At 40.1% G+C, this 12,890-nt stretch overlaps 1 pseudogene; it reads left to right on the top strand.

The window, feature by feature from the left end:
- The first annotated feature begins 5,719 nt into the window (after positions 1–5,719).
- On the top strand, positions 5,720–5,943 carry LOC137749619 (metallothionein-1E pseudogene; annotated as a pseudogene).
- The last annotated feature ends 6,947 nt before the right edge of the window (positions 5,944–12,890 follow it).

Raw genomic sequence — 12,890 nt, 5'->3', positions numbered from 1 at the left:
ATCAACTATAATTCAATAAAAGAAATAAATTTAAAGAAAAGAATGGAACCGCTGAATCTTATGAAAATGCTTAACTTTCAAACCAACTGTCACACTCCTTTCCAAAGTGGTTGTACCATTTACACTCTCACCAACACTTAGTGTGGTCAATCTTTTTAATTTTACACCTTCTAATTGATCGGTATCTTGTGGTTCTAATTTACGTATTTCTAACAAGTTGGACATTTTTGTGTGTGTTGTTATTGACTATTTGTAATTTTCTTTAATGAAGTGTCTCTTCAAATATTTTGCCCCTTTTTAAATTGTTTTTGTCTTCTTATTGAGTTGTAAGGATTTTTTTTATATATTCTGGAAGCAAGTCCTCTGTCAGACACATGTTCTGCAAATATTTTCTCCTCTTCTTAATAGCCAGTGTTTTTTGTGTTCAATCTTAAGAAATCTTTACCTGTCTGAAGGTCATGAGATTTTTCTCCTACGTTTTCCTCTTAAAGTTTTATAGTTTTGGCTTTTACATTTAGGTCTATGATACATTTTAAATAAAATGTTGGGTGAGGCAGAGGTTGAGGTACACATTTCCCTCTTCTAAATATCCTGTTTTTCTATCACCGTTCGTTGAAAATGCATTCCCTTCCCCAAGTGAGTTATGTTAGTGCCTTTGTCTAAAATTGATTGATTATATCTTTAGATAATATAAATTATATATAAATATTATAAATACAATATATAAATGTAAATGTGCAAGAAAATCAGTAATTTGCCAGTAGTCATCCAACATAACTAGTAGAAATGGAGTTTGTGCGCCTTTGACAGCCATTTTATACTCTCTATGGCGTATACCAGGATATTCCACATTTATTATCTCTTTTATTTCTTTTAATGACCCAGTAAGGCAAATAATCTGCAGATGAGGAAGTTGGGGCTCAGAAAGAAGGAATTAATTTTCCCAATTCCTTCACCTGGTGAGTATAAGCTCTGAGCTTTGAGCTTGAGTTTTTCTGATTCACATCCAATGCTCTTTTCTCCAAACTTCCACTGAGAAAGCCCAACAGCCCTTGGGAAATTCAGCAGGAGAAATGCTACCTTTGTCTTTCAACATCTGGCATTGATGATTTAAACCATCAATATGTCTCAGCAGCAGGAAGGAGAAGTGGGGAAGAAGAGGTATTTGGGATCAGGGTGAGCATGGAAATAGACCAGGGTCTACAATGGTGGGTCTCACAGGCAGGGAAATACTGTTTGCACTTGGAGTGGAGATCTGTTTTTATCACTATGCTGGATTGGATTGGCCTGAAAGGGAGAAAATGTTACCCATTTTATTTCACAAACTGCTTTAGAAAGCAGACAAGTTTAGCGTTGGCAATTTTGGTCTCTCCACAGCAGGAGCTGTTTTCAATTTTGTCTGTAATAGTTATCCTTTCATAAATAACACCAGTGTCGATTAGTATAGCTTTATGGTAAATCTCAAGTCAGATAGTGTTAGTCTTCCAACTTGATATTTTAAAATTTTTTGAGTATTTTTAGACCATTGCATTTCCATACAAGTTTTTGAATCAGCTAGTTAATTTTTACAAAAAGTCTTTTCGTGTTTTCATTGAGATTGCATTGAATCTATAAATCTATTTGGGGAGAATTGACATCTTAACAGTATTGACTCTTCTGATTCATGAATATGACATATCTTTCTATTTATCTAGGCCTTCTTTAATGTCTTTTAGCATTTTAAAATAATTTTAAGCTTGTGCGTCTTACCACATATTTGTTAGATCCATCTCTCACTATTTTATAGTTTTCAATGCTATTATAAATACTTCAAAAAATTCAATTTTTCATTTTTTGTCGCTAGAATATAGAAGTACAGTTTTGGCATACCAGTCATTCTAAACTGTCCTGTTAAGTTCTTGTGGCTGTTTTTTTGAGATTCTTTGGAGTTTTCTTTGGATCTTCTCTGTAGCTGGTCATGGTATTTGTGAATAAAGATAGTTTCATTTGTTCCTTTCCAATCTGCGTGTCTTTTATTTCATTTGCTTACTCGATTACACCGTATGTTGAACAGCAGTAGTGAGAATGGACGTCATTGTCTTGTTCCTATCTTAGGGAGGGGAAACATTCAGTCCTTTACCATCACATCCGATGTTAGCCGTAGGTTTTTTGTAAATGCTTTTAACAGGTTGAGGAAGTTCATTCTATTTCGGGCTGGTTTAGTGTTTTTTATCAGAAATGGATGGTGAATTTTGTCAGATGCTTTTTCTGCAACTATTAGGGTGAACGTAGAGTTGTTGTTATTTATTCTGTCGGCACATTGATTTTTCTAATGTTGAACCAACCTTAAATTCCTATGATAAACCTCACTCATTCGTGATGTGCTTTCCTTTATCTATTACAGGACTCTATTTGCTAGTATTTTGTTAAGGGTCTTTGCTTCTGTGTTCGTAAGGGATATTGGCTTGTAGTTTTCCTGTAATGACTTTGAGGACATGACACATTTTAAAAGCTTTTGATACATTTATGCCAAACTGTCCTGCAGAGAGGTCATATTGACCATTATCCCACTGGCTTTATGTCCGTGCCCATTTACTAACACCAACACTGAATAGCCACATGTTTCTACTGTTTTGAAACAATCAATTAGTGAGAAATTCAAACTTACTATTTGAATTTATTTTTCCTTGATTCTGTTATTGAACATTATTCATCTATTTATCCATTGTATAATTTCTGTGTGTGTCTTGCTTGTTTTCCTCTCTCTTTTTTTCTCTTATGATATTGGTCTCTTTCCTGTCGATTTGCAAGATATCCCTAAACTTTAATTACTATTCCTGGCTTTTAATTATTTTATAGCCCTCACCACATTTTTTGCCTGCCTTCCTTACTGGATTTTGAATTTCCTGAAATTACTGTCTTACTGACCAGTGTGTGTTCATGGCTTGATACAGTGTCTAGGACCTAGTGCAAATTTCACAAATGTTTCATGAATGAATAAGGGAATCACTCTTATATCTTCTTTCACTTTGATAGTTTTGTGTGCTGTGAATTATGTAGAATTCATATATGTAGAGTATATTCTTTGAAATCTATATTTTGAAACTAAGTATGATTTGCCTGATTGACTTATAATAATTCAAAAGGTATTGTTGAATTTTCTATAAACATGAGCAGAAATGACTTATTTATTTGACTTTAATGATACACCTGTGCAGGCCAAGCTTGTAATTTAGATAATAAATAAAAATATCTAATAGTAATGATGTAAAATTCTGTTAACTAAGAATATGTTTGCATAGCATACTATAAAAAGTTCTATCCTTAAAAAAAATTTTTTTTGCCTGTAATAAAAGAAATGATAGACACACTGGCCTGCAGGAAGGGAGGAAGGATAACACCTTGGCCCAGAAACTTTGTTTACATTCCTATTCAAACATGGTCTGAGTGTGTCCCATTGAAGGAGAGACATGTGGATCAATTTGACCCTAAAAGGACTCTGAAGAAGAAAGAGAAGGAGGAGGCAGAGAAGAAGGATGAAGAGGAGGGAAAGGAGGAGAGGGAGGTGGGGGAGGAGGAGAAGGAGGAGGGTGGGGGCCTGATAAGCAAGCCTAATATAAAACAATGGAAAAGTCATTTGCCTTCAGGTTTAACTGCAGTGAAACCAAGCTGTGGGGCCTCAGGCAGGTTATATCATTTTCCTGAACCTCAGTTTTGTCATCTGGAAAATGGAAGTAATAATGGTTCCTAAAAGCACAGCATCTGTCAAATCACCCAGCAACTTTAGATGCTCAGAGAAGATCTCTTTAAGCAGTTAACACTTGAGACCAAGTCAGACATACAAAAATTACACAGAAGAGTATCTCAGGTTAGGTTTGCGCTCAGCAAATGCAAAGGCCCTGGGGCAGAAAAAAAAAACGTATTAAAGAAACAGAAAAGACGGTGTTGCGGAAACATAGAAAGTAGGAGGGAGGGAGGAGAAAATTAGTTTGGGGCAGGTTCAGGTCGTGTAGGACTTTAAGGGCATAATTAGAAATCTGGACTTTATTCCAAGTGTAACAGATAGATTTTAGGGGGCTTTAAAGGGTTTTAATGCAAGAGAGTAACATGATTTGACTTATCCCAGAGTAGTCATGAAGGAATTTGTTCTCTAATGCTTGCTAAAGGGATTAGTACAGCAGATGCAGGTGGAAATGCTCTCAGTTAAGAACTTGGTCAGTGGTAGTTATCATGTTGCTCTCACGGGTGTATCAATCTGGCCTGGACCGGTGCACAAGTTATTGCTGAAAGGGCTCACTTCCCTGAAGCCTGCAGAGAGTTCCAGCCAGGCCAGTGGCACCCCGCGCCCCACAGCCTGGGGCAGCTGACTCAGGGGCAGAGCCATGCAGTTCAGCTGAGCTCATTAAGGCTCCCCAGCTTTGCTGATGCAGTTTTGAAATTTAGTGATCAGTGAGCATCCTTTACCTGGCCGTGGGGCACCACCTCCTGCTGGGCTGTGCCTGGTTTCCTGCCCTCCCAGGAGGAGGGGCTGATTCTTCCCCCCCTGTGCTCACTTGGTTGTTTTTCTCACTGAGACAAGCCCTGCTATGGCTCTCTCAGTAGCTACTACAGAGGGCAGGGACCACGGAAGCCATCTGCCCACTTCCCGAGTCATGGAATCTTCAAGGGTCCAGCTGGGGATCCCCTTCCCCTCATCTAATCATAATACCAGAAATAAGCTACTGTTTTTTGAGCACCTACTATGCTCAGTTACATTGCCTCTTTCAAACCTTTGACCACTCTTCCCAGGAGGCATTTTTCTCTCTATTTTACAGATACTCAGAGAGGTTAAGTAAGTTGCCTAAGGTCACACCGCTACCAAGTAGCAGAACTAGGATTCAAATTTATTGTTTTTCACATCACAGCTCATGCTGTGCTGCTTCTACATCTCTTCTTCCCCATGCTATAGATGAGGACAGTGAGGCAAGAATGGAAGCAACTATTTTACACCAAATGCCTCAGTGTGTTTTTTAAAAGCCTTTGTCATGGAAGGCAGAAACTGGCATCACAGTATGTCTACAGACTCCTTGGAGGGCAGGGCAAGTTGACCTCTGAGCGTCCTTCCAGCTTTTAAGTTCAGAGATTCTACTTCTGGGATGGTTTCAGAAGAAATCTACAAAGCAGGTCGTTTCAATAAAACTGAAAACCTCTCCAAATCAATATTTATTGACTCCTTATGTGCAAGGATTTATAACTTAGAAAAGATTCATATACTATTACTCCTGAGCCCACTTTTGTCCAAGATGGAGTAACACAGATCGGATTTACCCTTGTGCCAGAAATAACTGCAAAAACCAGACAAGACATAAGAATGAGTGTTTTTTTTTTTTTATTGGCGTATAATCGCTTTACAATGTTGTGTTAGTTTCTGCTGTACAACGAGGTGAATCACCTATATGTATACATATATCCCCTCTCTCTTGGACCTCCCTCCCACCCCACCCCCATCCCACCCATCTAGGTCATCACAGAGCACTGAGCTGAGCTCCCTGTGCTATACAGCTGGTTCCCACTAGCTATCTATTCTACACATGGTAGTGTATTTATGTCAACCCTAATCTCCCAACTCATCCCACCCTCCCCTTCCCGCCCCTGTCTGCATGTCCGTTCTCTACGTCTCCATCTCTAAAATAGAGAAGAACAAGTGGTTTTAAAGACAGTGGACGGACACGCCCCCCACCGGACCAGTGAAGCGGCTTCGCCCCTTGCTTTGGACCTCGGGCCTCACTCCTCCTCCAGATGGACCCCAAGTGCTCCTGCCCCACTGGCGGCTCCTGCAGCTGCGCTGGCTCCTGCACCTGCAAAGCCTGCAGATGCACCTCCTGCAAGAATAGCTGCTGCTCCTGTTGCCCCGTGGGCTGCGCCAAGTGTGCCCAGGGCTGCGTCTGCAAAGGGGCCTCGGACAGGTGCAGCTGCTGTGCCTGATGTCGCAGAGAGCCTGCCCCGGGTGGCAACAGAGCAACCAGGACGAACCTGCCTTTTACCGTTTTTCATACAACCGGACCTGACGCTACATTCCTTTTTCTACGAAATATGTGAGTTGTGATAAAAGTTGTTGACTTCAAAGAAAAAAAAAAAAAAAAAAAGACAGTGGACGGCAGGCAATCAAGCACCGTGATCCTGATGAGGCTGGAAAAAAACAAGGTCAGTCCTATGAATCTTCCTGCTTTGAGAGAGTTTCCAGGAGGCAGCCCAGGGAGGGGGAAGCCGGGAAGAGCTTTACAAGCTCTCTGAGGTGAGGAGATGGAGCTTGAGTCTACGGAGTACAAAATAGCTAGAGTGTGCAGGATAGGGTACCAGATTGCAGAGAGCTACATGGAGAGACGATGCCAGAGATCTGCAGAGGGTCCCCTCAGTATTGAGCACATGGGTGGTAGGAAGCTACCATAGGCTGAGGAAAGAATCACCCAAAAGGATTAGAGGAAACGGTGCCTGGAACTCACGACGGGCTGGGATCAGTACCTATTTTCTACCAGTTGGACTGGAAAGCCTCATGATTCGTGGGGCACTGGGTAGAATCCTTCAAAAGAGTCTTGCCTCAAAACGGGTGATGCTGTAAATCTTAAATAGAAAGGGACAAAGAGAAGACCCCTAGACCAAATAGCACCATTAACATTTCCCCCTCTTCTTCCCATATGGTTTACCTCAATAACTGGAAAGTAATTCAGGAAGCTTGTAACATCACTGCGTGTAAGATCTTAGTGAAAATTTCCCTTTTGCACCAGTCTTGACCTAGAACAAAGGTGGCTTTTTGAGAAGCAAATAAACAACTTTGGAAGGTGAATCACAAACACAGTCATTAAGTTTTGTCTGGAACAACTTTTACCAGGGCTTCACAAAGATTTGTTTCTATAGCGCAAGTGATAGGATGGACTGCTTGTAGTTTTTCTTAAGAGTAGCTTGTTCATTTTCCCTTATACCCCTTTGAGTAGAGAGTTGCATGGGGATGAAAGTTTTCCAATAGTTTTCCAAGTTTTCTTCTTAACATATGGCATGATAAACAGAACACAATATTATAAATACTAATTAGTATCAGAAGGACATTTTAAATTTGATTCAACAAAGGTCCACTGGGCACCAAAGAATTGTCTATGTGCTGGAGATTCAAAGGGAATAAATATTTTAATAAATAATAATTAACATCTATATTAACATAATAAATTATTATTATTATTTATATTAATAAATAATAAATAGATGACCCCTGCTCTCAAAACTAATGAGGTAGACACACCCAAATAATATTAAACCCTGGCAAAATATTAGAACTCTGCTTGGGATTCTTTGCCAGAAACCATAAACTCACATATGTTGTTGCGCCTCCTGATCTAAAACCATGGCAGGCACCACTAATTGATCATAGCGCTCTATGGGTAAACTAGACTGAGAATTGATTAAGAAGAAACCATTTGCACCCCAGCTATCAGGTGATCTCCTTCTGTTGGTTTTCTTCTAAACTCAAGCCTTTAAATAGTTCCCATGTCCAAAGTATCTTGGTTGATTTCATGCCATTTAATTCCTCGAGAGACAGAGTAGCTAGCTCCTTGCTTGCTGTAGGCAATATTCGACTGCATGCCCTCCTGCTTTTCTTCATTCTCTAACAAATCATCACCACTGTCACTGTAATTATCAGCACTGCCTTTATAATCATCATCACCATCATCATCATCATCATCACCATCACTACCATTTTCTGAACACTGATTATGAGCCAGCCTAAGTACTAAGGATGCATAAAGTATTTTCCATGCCTTGTATCAGATTCTTGTCATTCTAAATGGGTAGTTTTACTGCATTTACAGATAAAGAAACTGAGATTTAAGGAGGCAAAGTAACTTGCGTAAGTTCACCTAGTAAAAATCAGAATTCAAACACATAGGTTATGACATCATAGAAAAACTCATGCTTCAGGATGCTAAGATTCTTTTTTTCCATCTCGGTCCAGGTTTCCCAAATCGCCTAAACGTAAACACTGGCAGAAAAATTATTTATTTTCTATTATTGTGACTTGAATCAGTGCAACATTTTGCTCATCGGCATTTGGACCGTAAGCTTAGAAGTCATTTGAGGATATTGAAAAATCCCTGTGTTCCAATTCAGAAACATTCAGCCGGTATTGAAAATATTACTGCTGCTCTGTGTGGTTGCCTATTTTTTTCCATGATAAATTTTGTGTCATGATGGTTTTCTAACTAACTGGCTTTCCAATGAGAATTTCCATTTGGGTTTCTTCTGTGGTGTGGAGATGGTAATAAAATAAAACTGCCACCCTCATCCTCGCGTTTAACTTTTATCACTACGCTTCATAAACAGTGAGAGCTCTCACAAGGGACTCCTGGGGTCTGCATAAATTGCTGTTATTTCCGTGGTTTACCACTTGGACCTGGAGTGATTTATCTTTACACAACTAGGGGCTGCTGTGGAATCCATCATCTGAGTGGAGGCAGGAAGCCAACAGGCCTGTGCTCACTGAGCAGCTAAATGTGAAAATGCATGGTACACATGGAGGTTGGGCTAAGTCTGACTGACCCTTAAATGAGTGTGCCCACGGGGTGCACCCTGGAAATCACAGCTGCTAATGAATTACTCCAGCATGCAAGCCTCACGAGGATTGGGACTATTGTAGGTTGAATGTTTGTGTCCCCCTAAAATTCATTTGTTGAAATCCTAACCCTCAATGTAGTATCATTAGAAGCTGGCAATGTGGTGGCATTGGGAGGTGACTAGATCATGAGGGTGGAGCCCTCATGAATGGGATTAGTGCCCTTATAAAAGAGGCCCAGAAGAGCTTCCTCACCCCTCTGCCATGTGAGGACACGGAGAGAAGATGGCCATCAGGAAGCAGGTCCTCACCAGACACCAAATCTGCCAGTGCCTTCATCTTGGACTTCCAGCCTCCAGAATTGTGAGAAAGAAGTGTTTGTTGTTTAAGCCACTAGTCTGTGGTATTTTTGTTACAGCATCCTGAAAGAACTAAAACAGAAATTTTGTCTGTATTGTTCATTATTCAGTTCCCATCACCTCACTCAGTGCCTGGAACAGAGTAGATGCTCCAAAAATCCTTTTCCAACATGTTATTATGAACGTTTTCAAACACAGGAAAGTTGAAAGAATGTTAAAGTGAAAACCCATGTACTCACCACCTAGATTCTACCATTAAAATGTTATTATAAAAATAATGTGTGTATATATATGTATAACTGAATCACTTTGCTGTACAGCAGAAATTAACACAACATTATAAATCAGCTATACTTCAATTAAAAAAGAAATGAAAATGTTACTATATTTGCTTTATCACTTATCTATCCCATTACCTATCCATCCATTAATCCAACTTATTTTCCAATGGAAAACATTTCAAAGTAAATTGCAAATTATCAGTATACCTCCCCCTAAATATTTCAACATGTGTATCATTAACTTCAATATTTGTTCTCAGCGTTTTTCTCTTTTGATGAAAATTCACATAACAGCATAATGTACAAATTGAGTACATTTTCTGGTTGCTATGGGCTGAATTGTGTCCTCCTCCCCAGCTCTTATGTTGAAGTGCTAGCCTCCAGTAACCCTGATATGACTCTGTTTGGAGATAAAGAGGTAATTTAGTTAAAATAAGGTTGTTAGAATAGGCACTAATCCAATGACTGGTGTCCTTAAAAGAAGGGAAAATTAGAACACAGACATGTACAAGGGGAAGACCATATGAAGTCACAGGGAGAAGGTGACCGTCTACGAGTCAAGGAGAGAGGCCTCATAAGGGATCAACTCTGCTGACACCTTGATCTTGGACTTCTAGTCTCCAGAACTGTGAGACAATAAATTCCTGTTGTTTAAGCCACCTCGTCTGTGCTACTTTGTTATGACAGCCCTAGCAACCTAATACATTGTGCTTTGACAAATGCATTCATGTGTGTAACTCAAACACCCATCAAAAAATAAAACCTTATCCCCCAGAATATTCCCTCATCCCCCTTCCCAGTCAATCCCCACCCAAACACTATTCTGAATTTTTCTACTCTTGGTTAGTTTTGTCCATTCTAGAACTTCATAAAAAATGGAATTATGCAGACGTATTCTTTTTGTCAGGCTTCTTTCACTCAGTATAATGTTTTTGAGATTCATCTGTGTTTTTTCACGTATCAGAACTTTATTCCTTTTATTACTAAATATCATCCCATAGTATGAATGTTCCACAGTTTATTTACGCCTTCTCCTATTGATGGACATTTAGGCTGTTTCCAGTGTTTAGATACTATGACTAAAAGTGTTGTGAATATTCCTGTACAAGTCTTTTTGTGAACAAATATTTTTCTTTCTCTTGGATAAATATCTAGGAATGGAATGGCTGAATCCTACGGTAGACCTAGGTTTAGTTTTATTTTAAAAAGACAACTGTCAGGATTCTTTCCAAAGTGGTTGTACCATTTTACATCTTCACCAATAATGTCGAGAGTTCCAGTTGCTCCAAATCCTTATCAACACTGGGTGTTGTCTCTGTAAGTATTTGAGGAATAAATAAAGATGTTGATTATTTCTGAGTCCTGAGGTGACAGTACCCAGAACTGCTTGGAGAGGACTTCCAATGGAAGAACCAGGCTTCTTTCTCACAAAGGAGAGGACATGAAACAATGAGAAGATTATGAGATTTGGAGGTGAGTCGGCTGGGTCCAGATCTCAGCTCTACTACTTAATAGCTGTGTGATCTGGGCAAGTCACTTAAATTCTCTGAGCTTCATTTTTCTTATGTGTCACAAGGAACTACTACCAGCATCACAGGATTGGTAAGTATTAGATGAGAAATTCTATCTAGCAGAGTTGAGCACAGAGCCTGCCCATGGTGAAGTTCAGAAGTTGACCCTTTGGGACCCAGATCAGTTACTCTGTTCTCATTTTGCCTCTTTTCTTGGGGTCTCTTGTCCCTTTCTCCCACCCACATGCCCGTTAAGTTCTTTCTTGCCTTCTCTTCCCCCTCCCTGTTGCCTCTGTCAAAACCAGAATCATTGGTTAGAACCCTGCATACCCAGTAGCTGAAAGCATCCTTTGAAAGCGTGGAAGGAGTCAAGTCACGGAAGAAGACCTAAATTAGAATTCAGCTCCATTTTTCATTACCTGTGACCCTGGGGACAACTGGCCTTCTTTTTCTTATCTGTAAATTATAGACAATAAGACCTTGCTCCATGGGGCTGTTGGATGTGTTAAATCAAGCAAGTGTCTAAAACACCTAGTGGCATAGAGTAGGTGGTCAGGAAATGGGGACCCCTTTCCTCCCGAGGCCTGAGGTCAAAAGACACTTTGCGTGCCTGAGGTCTGACCTCTCTGCTCGCCCTCGACTCTGCTCCTGATTCATTCGGGACTGATGGAAGCCCCATCGTCTTTTGTTCTCTCTGTTTGATCTTCCTATTCAGGCCCTTGACATTCCATTGAGCATTCAAAGCCAAGACTCCTTGTGTGTGACCATACCCCAAGCCCTGGAGAGGGTGGCAGTGTGTAGTGGTAGAGAAATAGATGACAAGAAGGAAAAAGAGAGGAAGAAGGATCCATTTAGCACCTGTTTCCATCCTAAGCCTCAAAAAATAAGACTTCAGCAAGTTCCCTTCCCTGGGCCCCTTCCTTATCCTAATGTCATGAAGGCCTTAGAGGTACACCCAGGGCATCCCTTCTCTCTTCAATTAAAGATAAAGACAAGCCTCTTCACATTTAACAAATGATTCCTTTGAAATGAAAAGAAAAGCCTTTCATTCAATGATCATTCCATTTTATTATTATTATTATTAACTACTGGTTGACTCGTGCTAATTAAGCGCCTCTGGATAGAAGGTTAACATTTCTTAATATAGAGCAGCCACCCAACCATTTAGCAATTTTCAGAACATGTTCTCCGTGCTTTGTCTAATTAAAGGAACATCCAGGAGAGGGGTTCGCGCATTGTCGGAGTGATCTCAGCGAGGAGGGAGGTGGCCCACCACCACTCACTAGCTCCTTCATTCACCATGTTCCCTCTAAATGAGTTCGTAAAGCTACACTTCTTGAAACTGCCTGAACTTTACACAGTGATGAATGCTTGAAGTCTCCTAGACTCATAGATTTTCACTGGATAATTAGGAAATGGGGTCGATGGAGCACTTCCAAATTGCACTCTTGGGTAGCCCAGATAGCTTAATTTAAATTGCTGGAGAATTTATGTATGTGGTAGGGTGGAAGGTTTTGGAAGCAAATGAAACTGCATTAGACCAGCTATGAATAACAGCTATGACTTTTTCTAGCTTGTGACCTCAGACGTGTCATGTCTCAGAGTCTCCGTTTCCTCATCTGCAAAATGTAAATAATAAGACCAACTGCAAAGAGTTGTTGTAGAGCTTGGAGGTGATACATACAAAGCATCCAATATAGTGTATAACAGGTGACTTCAATGGAGGTGCTAGCTTACCATCACCATCACCATCATCACCATCATCACCATCATCACCATCATCATCACCATCATCATCATCATCACCATCATCACCATCATCATCATCATCATCACCATCACCATCATCATCATCATCATCATCACCATCATCATCACCATCATCATCATCACCATCATCATCATCACCATCATCATCGTCCACCAGTGAGTTTCTGACCTTTAACTGGCAGCCACGTTGAATCCACATGACACTATGTCAAAACATTCCTCTGGACTTCTCTCCAAGGGTAGGCCAAACGCTATGTTTAATGCAAGAAGGGTGGAGATGTGTAACCTCTAAACATCTGTGTAAGGTCAATTTCTTTGTCCTTCTGCTTCCCAAGGACTAAAAAGCATGCACAGTGACTTAACACATATTTATACATTATTTATGTATGGAAAGACAATGCTATTGTAA

This window comes from Eschrichtius robustus, chromosome 16, assembly GCF_028021215.1.
Source record: "Eschrichtius robustus isolate mEscRob2 chromosome 16, mEscRob2.pri, whole genome shotgun sequence".
Classification (NCBI taxonomy): domain Eukaryota; kingdom Metazoa; phylum Chordata; class Mammalia; order Artiodactyla; family Eschrichtiidae; genus Eschrichtius; species Eschrichtius robustus.
Note: the sequence above shows the minus strand (reverse complement) of the source record. Positions and strands in the feature narration are given on the sequence as shown.